The sequence below is a fragment of the Myotis daubentonii genome, chromosome 3, assembly GCF_963259705.1.
Source record: "Myotis daubentonii chromosome 3, mMyoDau2.1, whole genome shotgun sequence".
NCBI lineage: Eukaryota > Metazoa > Chordata > Mammalia > Chiroptera > Vespertilionidae > Myotis > Myotis daubentonii.
In genome coordinates this window covers 65,535,246-65,547,663 of record NC_081842.1, presented here as the reverse complement: position 1 = coordinate 65,547,663, position 12,418 = coordinate 65,535,246, and positions in this window count along the sequence as shown.

The following is a 12,418-nucleotide window of genomic DNA, read 5'->3' as shown; positions in this document are numbered from 1 at the left end:
TCTGCTGAGTGGTGGAAGCTCAATCACTTTGGAGTTATACCCCTGTACTCCCAGTGTTGATTCCAAGATTCATGGGACTTATAAAATGCCAAAGCATGGTGGGGATGGAAATAGAGGGAGAATTGGACATGGTTGTCATCTATCAGTCCTGGCATCTTCAAGAACAGTTTCTTAGCTGATCTTTAATTGTTTATCAGCACAGAACACATCTGAGTTTTTATTTTTCTTGACAGTAAGATTCTTCCATGTTTTCTCCATGAACTTGTCAAAATTGTTTTCAAAGCCATGCAGAGTAGCAGCTGTAAAGCTTATCTCTTCTCCACTCAACCTTCAGGGAGAAATTTCCTTGGGTGAGGGCTACTATAGCCATGGAAGCACATCTGTGGCTTCAATCATCCTTTTCCCTGTTTTGTTTTTCCTCAACCATGGCTTGACTCAAACTGTGCTGCATGGAGAGGGAGAGGCTGCCACAGTGCTGGAGAGATCTGTCTTCTGACCATTCTTTGGGGTGCCACCGGGTGTGGTTTTACCCTTGGGTAGGGTTTTTGCTCTGCATATTCATAAAGATGCACACAAGTGTTTCTGGCAAACACCACAACACCTTAGAGAATGCAGCCTTAGGCATTGTTTGGGCCTGAAGCCAGGTGTCTTGTGATAGTAGTTTTGTGTATATAACTCAATGAGGATAAGGGAGAGCGAGATAGCATGAGTGGGACAAGGGTTTCATACAGGAGACAGGAGATAAACAGACATTTTTCTAATATGGCAGGGAAAATTAAGCCAATTATAGCTACTTTTTATTTTATATATAAATTAAGGAAACTGCCTGGATTGTACAATGTTGGATAGGGTATAGTGAAGCGGGGTCTCATAAAATAAGGGAGAAATTATAACCAAAATAACTCCAGTATCCATTAAGAGTTTGAAAATTATCCAGAAATTCCACTTCTATTACTTGTTTTTAAAAAACATCTAAAATGGTGAAATATTTATGCACCATCATGTTTGTTGCAAAATTACTTTTAACAGGAAAAGACTGAGGAGAATATAAATATCCAAGAATTATGGAGGTGGTGGGAATGGTTCAAAATGATTATATGCATGTGAGTCCAAGCTCGTACCACTTACCACATGGCAGCCAATAAGTCAGCTGAAAGGGTGTTAGGTCAAGGAAAGCAACTTTAGTTAGAAAGTCAGCAAGCTGAGCCCGACCGGCTTGGTTCAGTGGTTGAGTGTTGACCTATGAATTCGGAGGTCACAGTTCAATTCTTGGTCAGGGTACATACTCAGGTTGTAGGCTCGATCCCCAGTGGGGCATGCAGGAGGCAGCCAATTGATTATTCTCATCATTGATATTTCTATCTCTGTCTTCCTCTCCTTTCTTTTCTGAAATCAATATATATATTTATATATATATATTTTAAAAAGCCAGCAAACCGAGAACATGGTGGCTCAGTTTGGGCTTTTCTTACATCAAGGAAGGGGGGAAGTGGAAGGAGCAATACATCTGGCCACCATCAGGGTCCAAGAAAGATTGTGCTTTGTTCTTAGTCTGTTGATGCTGGTTGATGTGAATCTGGTCACGAGCTTCCTAAAAATCTTTTGATAAACAATCACTATTTTTTGTACATACTTCCCTTATCTCCTCAGGAGAGGCACTTTTAGGTAAGGAGTTGTTTTTGTAAAATTCAGGCCTCAAGCAGAATACCTCTAGTGATTCCCATATCTATATACAGGACTCAGCAGTAGGCAATGGAATCAGAGTAGGCTTGAAACAAGATAAAGTCAGAGAGGCCAAGCATTTCACTCTGTTACGTATATATACTAGTATAATAGAATATTACACATCCATTAAAAATGTTTACAAACATTACAAGTGGAATGATTCTGATCACTAAGCTTAAAAAGCATATTACAAAATCAACTGTATAAAAATATGCATTAAAAATACAGGAGTTAGCCCAGGCTAGATAGTTCAGTTGGTTAGAGCATCATCCTGATAGGTCAAGATTGTAGGCTCAATCCTTGGTCAGGACGTGCATATATAAGAGTCAACCAAGGAATGCATAGATGAGTGAAACAGCAGATCTCTCTCTCCCTCTCCCACTTTCCTCTCTCTCTAAAATCAATATTAAAGAAAGACTGTGGTATTTTAAAAAGTAATACAAATAAAAATACATGAATTATGTCACGGTGAAAGCATTGCTTGCCTCTGAGAGGTGGGTGCTTCTTTTCCTACCTTCTCATGCTAATGTCAGCACATTTTCAGCCTGTGACCTGTGCAGGATGTATTTCCTGTCACTATAATAGGTGGTGATAATTGAACCAGATAAGTTGCCATAAGGTCTTACTTCTTACCCATCCAACCATTTTCCCTCCCAAATGATCTCTTTAGGAAATCTTAGTGTTTATGTTAAGAAAAAGTCTATTTTAACTCTGTTTTTAAGTGTTACAAAAACAGCACAGAAGAAATGATGAAAGATAGACTAGGATAGGGATTCCTAAGTAAACTGTGTTTACTTATACCTTATACCAGCGGCAGCAGCAGCACCAGGAAGCTTGTTGAAATGCAGATCCTTCAGCACCTCCAGAGACCTGCCTAATCAGAAACTCTGCAGGTGAGGCCTAGAAACCTGTACTTTGCCAAGCACTCCAGGTGACGCCAACGCATGCTCAAGTGTAAGAGCCAGGGTGGTCCGTGGATAGAGTGTCAGCCTGTGGACTGAAGGGGCCTAGGTTCAATTCCAGTCAGGGGCACATGCCGGAGTTGTGGGCCCGATCCCCAATGAGGGGCATGTCGGAGACAGCCGATCAATGATTGTCTCTCATCATTGATGTTTTTCTCTCTCTCTTCTTCTTCTCCTTCCTTTCTGAAGTCAATAAAAAAATTTTTTTTTAAGAAGAGTGACCCAACTAGTTAAAATTACATATAATTAAAAAAAAAAAAAAAAAAAGAACCAGGGTGGGCAAACTGGCCAAAGGCTGCACGTGCCTATCTGTTGCATAAGGTTGTTATTGGAACACAACTTTATTCATTGTATATTGCTGCTTGTGGGCTATAAGAGCAGACTTGAGTAGTTTTAATATAGACCTTAAAGCCCACAAAGCAAAAAATATTTATTATTTTATCCTTCACAAAACGTTTACCTACCCCTGATCTAGAGTATAGTAACCTATTGCATTTTAGCTCATACATATTTTTTTGCTTTGGAAGTAGAGTCTATCTTAAGCGTTTACCCCATCACAGGTGTTTTGTTTTTTGACAAAATGTCTGCCCATTTATAATTTTAATTGAATATGCTGATGTGGGTTTCATTAATGTAGAATTTTTTTTGAAATGTGGACTGACTATTCTTGCCTACTGTGATTAACTTCTGTTCTAGAAATAAAAATTAAATAAAAGGAAAACAATTTTTAAAATGAAAATCACAAAGACTTATAGTGTATGTTGCTGTGTTAAAGTAAGAGACAAAATAAATCTAAAGGGTTCCACCTGCTGGTAGAAATAATAAATAACTTCAAATAAAATACACACTTTAAAAATTGTATGGTAAGTCAAAAGTGATAGTCACAGTTTAGTATACTACTAAAGGATGATCACCTAGTTCTTTTATTTTTAAAAAGGATTGGATATTTAATATTAAAATAAAATTATAATCCACTTTTAATACTTTATACAAAGCATAAAGATAATAAACAGATTTTTAGATCATAAATTTTGTGAAGATATGGGCCCTGTCAATCTTGTTCACCAGGATATTCCTATGCCTAAGTAAGGTGTTGTGCAAATATGTATAAATAATTTGTTTTATGATTTTGAGTTGAATGAAATACTAAATTGTCACAGAAAGTTTACATATATGTTTTTATTGATTTTAAGAGAGAGAGAAAAATTAATGTGAGAAACATCGATCTGTTGCCTCCATTATGTACTCTGTCCAGGTATTGAACCCACAACCTAGGTTTGTGCCCTGACTGGGATTCAAACCTGCAATCCTTTGGTGCACAGGATGACCCTGCAACCACCTGAAACACTGGGCTAGGGGAGAAAGTTTTATATTTTTAATTTAAAGAATCATAAATTTGTTATAGAACTACAGAAAAAATATTTTGTAATAATTTTATTTCTTAAAATAAATAACAATATGTCATAATATATTTTATTTTTTAGAAGATAAATGTGTCAGAATAGACTCTGTTATCCTGGAGTAAAAATAATGATGCCTAAATCTCAGTTGCTTATAACAGTAAAGGTTGTTTTTCTGTTCACATTCATCTGGGTTTGCCTGTAGCTGTTCCACAGGTGTCTTCATTTTGGGACCTAGGCTGTTGAAGCTGCCTTTATCTGGAATATAACTGGTTATCTTGACACAGAAAAGAAAGACTCTTTTTCCTTTTTAAAAACAGCTTTATTGAAATATTAGAGGCTTGGTGCACAAAATTCATGCACTGGGGGGGGGGAGGGTGCTGTCCCTCAGCCTAGCCTGCACCCTCTCCAATCTAGGACCCCTTGGGGGATGTCTGACTGCTGGTTTGGACATCACAATCCAGGACTGCTGGCTCCCAACTGCTCGCCTGCCTGCCCGCCTGATTGCCCCTAACCGCTCCTCTGCCAACCTGATCGACACCCAACTGCTCTCCTCTGCAGGCCTTGTACCCCATCAATTGCCCTACCCTGCTGGCCCGGTCACCCCTAACTTCCCTCCCCTGCTGGCCTGGTTGCCCCCAACTGCCCTCCCCTGCTGGCCCGGTCACCCCTAACTTCCATCCCCTGCTAGCCTGATCACCCACAGCTGCCCTCCCCTGCTGGCCATCTTGTGGCCAAATGGGGGCAGCCATCTTGTGTGAGGGCATGACAGTTAATTTGCATATTACCTTATTATTATAATATAGGACTAGAGGCCCGGTGCACAAAAATTTGTGCACTGGAAGGGGGGGGGGGTTCCTCAGCCCAGCTTGCCCCCGATCACATACTGGGAGCCCTCAGGGATGTCCTACTCCCTGCTCCCTGCTCCCCTTGGGGAGCGGGCCTCCCTTTTTGGGAGGTGACCAGGCTGGTCAGGGGAAGGCACCAGCCCCATCACCCCACTGCTGCAGCCACTGCCAGTCACCGCAGCCAAGGTGTTTTCATCAACACGGACTCCAGTCCCTTTACCGTGAAAAAATGAGAGCTTTCTTTAGGCATTTTCAAGATGTGTCTTTCATAGGATATGACATTTCTTTATTATATTTTTTATCCTCACCTGAGGATATGTTTCCATTGATTTTTAGAGAATGTGGAAGAGAAAGTGAAAGACAGAGAGTAACATCAAAGTGAGAGGAACAATTTGATTGGTTGCCTCCTGCATGAGCCCTGACCTGGGCCCAGGCCAGGGAGAAGCTTGCAACCTAGGTACATGCCCTTAGTCAGAATTGAACCCAGACCCAGCAGTGGGCAGGCCGAGGCATTATCCACTGAGCAAAACCAGCTAGGACAGGATATGACATTTCTTAACCCTCCAGCAGCGGACCTTCCTTTTTTTCTCCAGGAGTGTGGTAAAAAACCCTAGATCACCTATTTGGATTCTTATTACCCAAGTTACTAAGAATATTACCAGTGGCATACAGGGAGCTAAGCCAATGAACGGTCAGAAAAGGTGTTTCCTCTGTAGTTCACACCAATTGCCGGCTTGGCCCCTGCCCAGGCCTAACGCCTCTGGCCGAGTCATTAGACCTGGGCAGGGGACCTCCAGCTCCCTCAATCATTGGCTCAGCCGCTGCTCCCCATGATCGCTGATTCTGCCTCTCTCCCCGCCATCACCAGCTCCCTCCCTGCTCCCCGGAATCGCTGGCTCCGCCCCTGCACAGGCCTAATGCCTCTGGCCAAGGCCTTAGGCCTGGGCAGGGGACCTCCAGCTCCCACCATCACCGGCTCCGCCCCTGCCCAGACCTAACACCTCTGGCCGGGGCATTAGGCCTGGGCAGGGGACCCCCAGCTCCCTATGATCACTGACTCCACCCATGCTCGCGATGGCTGGCTCCACCCCTGCCCCGGCCTAATGCCTCTGGCCAAGGCATTAGGCCTGGACAGGGGACCCCCAGACCCCCGCGATCTCCCGCTCGGCCCCTGCCCAGGCCTAATGCCTCTGACCGAGGCATTAGGCCTGGGCAGGGGACCCCCAGCTGCCCACGATCACTGACTCTGCCCCTGCTCCCTGAGATGGCTGGTTCCACCCCTGCCCAGGCCTAATGCCTCTGGCCAAGGTGATAGGCCTGGGCAGGGGCCCCTCAACTCCCTATGACCACCGACTCTGCCCTTGCTCACGATAGCTGGCTCTGCCCATGCCCAGGCCTAACCCTCTGACCGAGGTGTTAGGCTTGGACAGGGTACCCCCAGCACCCCCCCATCGCTGACTCCACCCCTGCTCCCAGCGATGGCTGGCTCCGCCCCTGCCCTGGCCTAACGCCTCTGGCCAAGGCATTAGGCCTGGACAGGAGAACCCCAGCCCCCCGCGATCTCCCGCTCTGACCATGCCTAGACTTAACGCCTCTGACCGAGGTGTTAGGCCTGGGCAGGGGACCCCCAGCTGCCCACGATCGCTGAATCCACCCCTGCTCCCCTGTCCAGGCCTAATGCCTCTGACCGACGTGTTAGGCCTGGGCAGGGGACCCCCAGCTCCCCACGATGTCCTGGTCTGCCCCTTCCCTGGCCTAATGCCTCTGGCCAAGGTGTTAGGCCTGGGCAGGGGACCCCCAGCTGCCCACAATCGCTGACTCTGCCCCTGCTCCCTGCGATTGCCGGCACTGCCCCTGCCCAGGCCTAATGCCTCTGGCCAAGGCATTAGGCATGGGCAGAGGACCCCCAGCTCCCACCATCACCGGCTCCGCCCCTATCCAGACCTAACACCTCTGGCCAAGGTGTTAGGCCTGGGCAGGGGACCCACAGCTCCCTATGATCACCGACTCCGCCCATGCTCGCGATGGCTGGCTCCACCCCTGCCCCAGCCTAATGCCTCTGGCCAAGGCATTAGGCCTGGACAGGGGACCCCTAGACCCCCGCGATCTCCTGCTCTGTCCCTGCCTAGGCCTAATGCCTCTGACTGAGGTGTTAGGCCTGGGGGGACCCCCAGCTCCCATTACCGGCTCCACCCCTGCTTCCCGTGATCACTGGCTGGGGGTGGGCAAAGGCACCTGGTTCTGTGATCACAGGGCAGGGCAAAGGCGGCCCCCAGGGCTGCCTTTGCCCTGCCCCTTGGCTCTTGGCTGCCTTCTCGGTTTCTGATCACCGGCAGCATCAGGCGGCTTCTTCCGTCCTTCCCCTTTTGCCTCCCAGCATTGTGCCTACATATGCAAATTAACCGCCATCTTTGTTGGCGGTTAACCACCATCTTAGTTGGCAGTTAATTTGCATCAGTTAACTGCCCTGATTAGCCAATGGGAAGGGTAGCGAAGTTATGGTTAATTACCATGTTTGTCTATTATTAGATAGGATAACTTCCATACAATAAATTTGCCCATTCTAAGTGTACAATTGTACAACAGTTTACTGCAATCCAGTTTTAGAATATTTTGTTTCCATCAACCCAAAACATCTCCTGTCCCCACTGCGATGGATCTTCATTCCTACCCCAGCCCTATGCAACGATTACACTGCTTTCTGTCTAAAAATTTACCTTTTGTGGACATTCCATAAGAATAGAAACAGAATATGTATCTTCTGTGTCTGATTTCTTTCACTCAACATGTATTTGAGGTTACTCCATTGTGTAGCATTTATCAGTATAGTTTGTTTCTTTTTATTACTAAATAATTATCCATTGTATGGATATATCATATTTTGTTATCCATTCACCAGTTGATGGACACTTATGCTTTTTCAAATTTTTGGCTATTACATGTAAAGCTGCTGTGTATGCTTTTATTTTTCTTGAGTAGACCTAGCAGTTTATTTCCTGTGTCATATGACAAATTCATGTTGAACATTTTAAGAAATTGCCAAACTTTTACGAAGTGACTAGTCTATATTCTCACCAGAAACATACGAGGGTTCCACTTTCTCCATATCTTTTAAAAAAAATTTTTTATTGATTTCAGAGAGGAAGGAATAGAAAGAGAGATAGAAACATCAATGAGGAGAGAGAATCATTGGTCAACTGCCTCTTGCATGCCCCATAGTGAGGATCGAGGCCACAACATGGGCATATGCCCCAACCAGGAATTGAACCATGACCTCCTGGTTCATAGGTCAACGCTCAACTACTGAGCCATGTCAGCTGGACTACTTTCTTCATATCTTTGAAAACACTTGTTATTGTTTGCCTTCTTATTATAGTCATTCCAGTGGGTATGGAACTGTATTTAATTGTGGTTTTAATTTACATTTTCTATTTCAAATGACTGTGAGTGAGCATCTTTGCAAGTGCTTATTAACCACAAATTTGGTGAACTATCTATTCGAATCCTTCACCAACCTTTTGAGTTGTCTTCTTATTGAATTTTAAGAATTCTTTATATATTTTGGAAAAAGCCTTAATCTAATATTTAACTGGCAAATATTTTATCCCAGCTTGGATTTACTTTTAATTTTTTCTTTCATGAATTATGCTTTTAGTGTCACATCTACGAACTCTTTGCCTAACTTAATAAGATCATAAGGATTTTTCATTATGTTTTTCTTTAGAACTTATACAGTTTTAGTTCTTATATTTAGATCTGTGATTCACCTGAGTTAATTTTTGTGTTTAGTATGACACACAATATGTTTTGTGGTTAGTAAGAAAACTGTCTCATTCTTAATTTCTTCCCATTAAATTTCCGCCTTTTCTGGCAGTCTATTGCTTGTCCTAACCTTAAACACAACTTCAGGCAACCTGTGATATTGTCTCTCCTGACTGTGACCAAGTTCACTGTTATTTTTGACAATGCCCTGGACTTGGGGATTTTCTACTCTGTTCAATATCAAGTCCATCCACTTTGGCAATAAAGATGGTGGATTACATGGCTCACCTGCCCTGGGGAGTTGTGTAGGGAGCAGCCCATGGCTTAAATGCTGGAAATTCCCATTGTTCCTACCCAAGGTTCAGCAGTTTTTCTTGAACGAATATTTCTTAGTTAATTATACATCTTTAGTTGATTTTCATAGTTGGAAATTTCTTTCAAATGTCCAGTTTTTTGTTGCTTTTGGGAAGAAGATTTGCCAAGCTTCTCACCCCACTATTTCAGAATCCCAACCTCTTTGAAGCAGTTTTCATAACCTATTCAGTTACAAAGTGTGTTATTTCTGTTTAGAATTCATGAGTCAAAGCAAGTCACACGACCATTTCTTTATTCAACAAGATAGTGCTGTTTAATCTGCCTGTAGCAGGAACACCACAGAGATGATACGGTAGGCAGCTTCTAACATGGTTCCCAATGGTCTCTCCCTTCTGGTGTTCACACCCTATGTCATCCCTTCCCTTTGAGTGTGACAGCCTTCTAATAAGTAGAATTTAGCAAAAGTGATGGGATGTTGCTTCCATAATTAAGTTATACAAGACTGTTACTTTCATTTGCTGGTACTTTCTCATTCTTTCTTTTGCCTTCTTGGGTTGCTCACATTGATGAAGCAAGCTGCCATGTAGGAGAAGCCCACATGGCTAGGAAGCCCAATAGCCACCATGGAACCAAAACCCTCCTAGTTAGTCCAGGAGCCCAGGAGGAACTGAATCCTGTCGACAACCACTGAGTGAGCTTGGGAGCTGATTATCCCTCAGTTGAACCTTGAGATAACTTCAGCCCTAGCTGACACCTTGCTTGCAGCCTCTTGTGAGACCCAGGAGTAGAGAACCCAGTTAAGCCATTCACAGTCCTGATCCACTGAAAGTGTGAGATAATACATGCTTGTTGTTTTAAGCCACTAAGTTTTGTGTGTATGTGTGTGGGGGGTGGCGAGTGTTAATTTCTTATACAGCAATAGATAATTAGTACAAAGAGAAGCTGAAATATTTGGTAAAGAGTCAAATAATTTATTGCAATAAAGAAAATAGGCACAGAGCTGAAGAGGCTGCTTCTCGATACATGCGATCAGTACTTCAAAATTATTCAAATTTTATTGAGTAGCTTTCCCTGGGACTTAGAGCCTGGCATTAGCTCTGAATTTATGTTCTTATTTTATAAAATCATAAAATATTAGAGTCACAGTTTCAAAATTTCCAGAAATTAATTATGGAAATACTGCTCAGCAAAGTAAGTATATTTTTGTACAATTAGATTAAAAAATTAGATTTCTTTGGGTATTGTTTATGGGAAAACTCTAATTTCTCATTGATATTTTGTAATTGGTAAGTGTCTTGATGACTATGTGTGCTTTATAACTTACTTTAAAATAGTATATAAATACTAAAATATTCTTCACTTATATGAAAAAAAATTCAGTTAAAAGTATGAGAGATTCTTCTAACGAGTAGAGTATTGGAAAGAAGATCAAAAAGGGAAAGTTGATAGTGGAGAAACCTGGCTAACCCTACCACAAGCCAGGTGACCAAGGTTAACATTAATAGTGATGTCATACTCATAATGTGTGCCCTTGATATGATGTGATAAGTATTTACCATAGAATTAACATTTTAGTTCTATGGTATTCTTACTCAAAACTCATTAGCCCACTCTAATGTTGGGGGGGAGGGGAAATCAGACAAATCCCAATGGAGAGACATTCTACAAAATACCTCATCAGTTTCCTCAAAACTTCCAAGGTCGTGGAAATCCAAGGCAAGGTTGAGAAACTATCACAATCAGAGAAGCCTAACGGAACATGACTACTGATTACAATGTGGTATCCTGGAACAGAAAAAGGACCTTAGGTAAAAGTGAAGAATATCTGAATGAAGCATGAGCTTTAGTTAATGATAATGTATTAGTAACCATTCATTAATTGTAACAAATATATCACACTAATGTAAGATGATAATAATAGAGAAAACTGGGTGTGGGTTAAAAGGAGAACTCTATTATTTTTGCAGTTAATAATATAAATGTAAAACTTCTCTAAAATAAAATACTTTACATAAACTATAAGGGGAGAAAGATATCATTCTGAGTAGCAACAAAACTATGAAATTTCTAGAAATTAAAAAATATGCAGGATCTACATGAACAGTTTTTTTTAATAAACAAAATAAAAGAATATTTTTGTAATGGAGAACATGCCATACACCTGGATCAGAAAGCCAAATATTATAAAGTAGTCATCTCTGCCTACATCCTATATAATAAAAGGCTATTATGCAAATCAACCAAATGGCAGAACGACTGGTCGCTATGACACACACTGACCATCAGGGGGCAGATGCTCAATGCAGGAGCTGCCCCCTGGTAGTCAGTCCGCTCCCACAGGGGGAGCACCTCTCCCTTTTCCATGTCAGTCGGACATCCCCCAAGGGTTCCTGGACTGCGAGAGGGTGCAGGCTGGGCTGAGGAACTCCGCCTCCCCCTCAAGTGCACAAATTTCGTGCACCAGGCCTCTAGTATATTTATAGTTTCAACGTCATTCCAAATATACCATTATATTTCACCTTGAACTGGACAGAATGTCTTTTCTGTTAAAATAAATGAACAGCCCTGACTAGGTTGCGCAGTTGGTTGGAGTGTTGTCCCCATACACCAAAAAGTTTTGGGTTTGATTCCAGGTCAGGGCACATACCTAGGTTGCAGGTTCCATCCCCAGTAGCTCAGGTGGATATGGGAGGCAACTGATTGATGTTCCTTTCTCACATCAGTGTTTCACTTTCTCTCTCTCCTTCCCTCCTTCCTTCCCTCCTTCCTGTCCTCCTTCCTCACCTTCCCTTTCTTCTCCTCTCTCCCTTCCCCTCCTTTCCTCTCTAAGAAAGTCAGTAAATATATTCTTTGATGAGGATAAAAATAAATAAATAAACAAAAATATTCAAACTACATTTTAAAAATAAAGTAAATTTGATGATATATTCAACCAGATACTAAAACATATAATAAAACTATATGATAAAATAGTGTAGCCCTGGTAAAATAATATATTCTCCTTTTAATACATACTGTATTATATATCACTTTTGTAGGCACTAAGAATATAGTGTTCAGGAAGTCATGCATTCTCCCTGCCCTCATGGAGCTTACAATCGGTTGGAGAAAGTAGCTACTGTTTACAACAATTATAATACAAATGTACTGCATAAATTAGGAAAGACTTACTGGAGAAAATTGCATTTCAGTTAAGACCTCAAGGATTTTAACAACTTAGATATAGAGGGAAATGAGTTAAAAGACCATGGAACAGTCCATGTGAAAGCTATCTGTGGAAAGATGTTCAGCAGACTAGAGATAGAAAACAAAATGAAGAATGTTGAGATAGGTAGCTAGAGAATTAGTGAAGTGCCATATTGCATATGATTTTGTTGAGGGTTTTGATTTTTACCCTAAGGTCAGT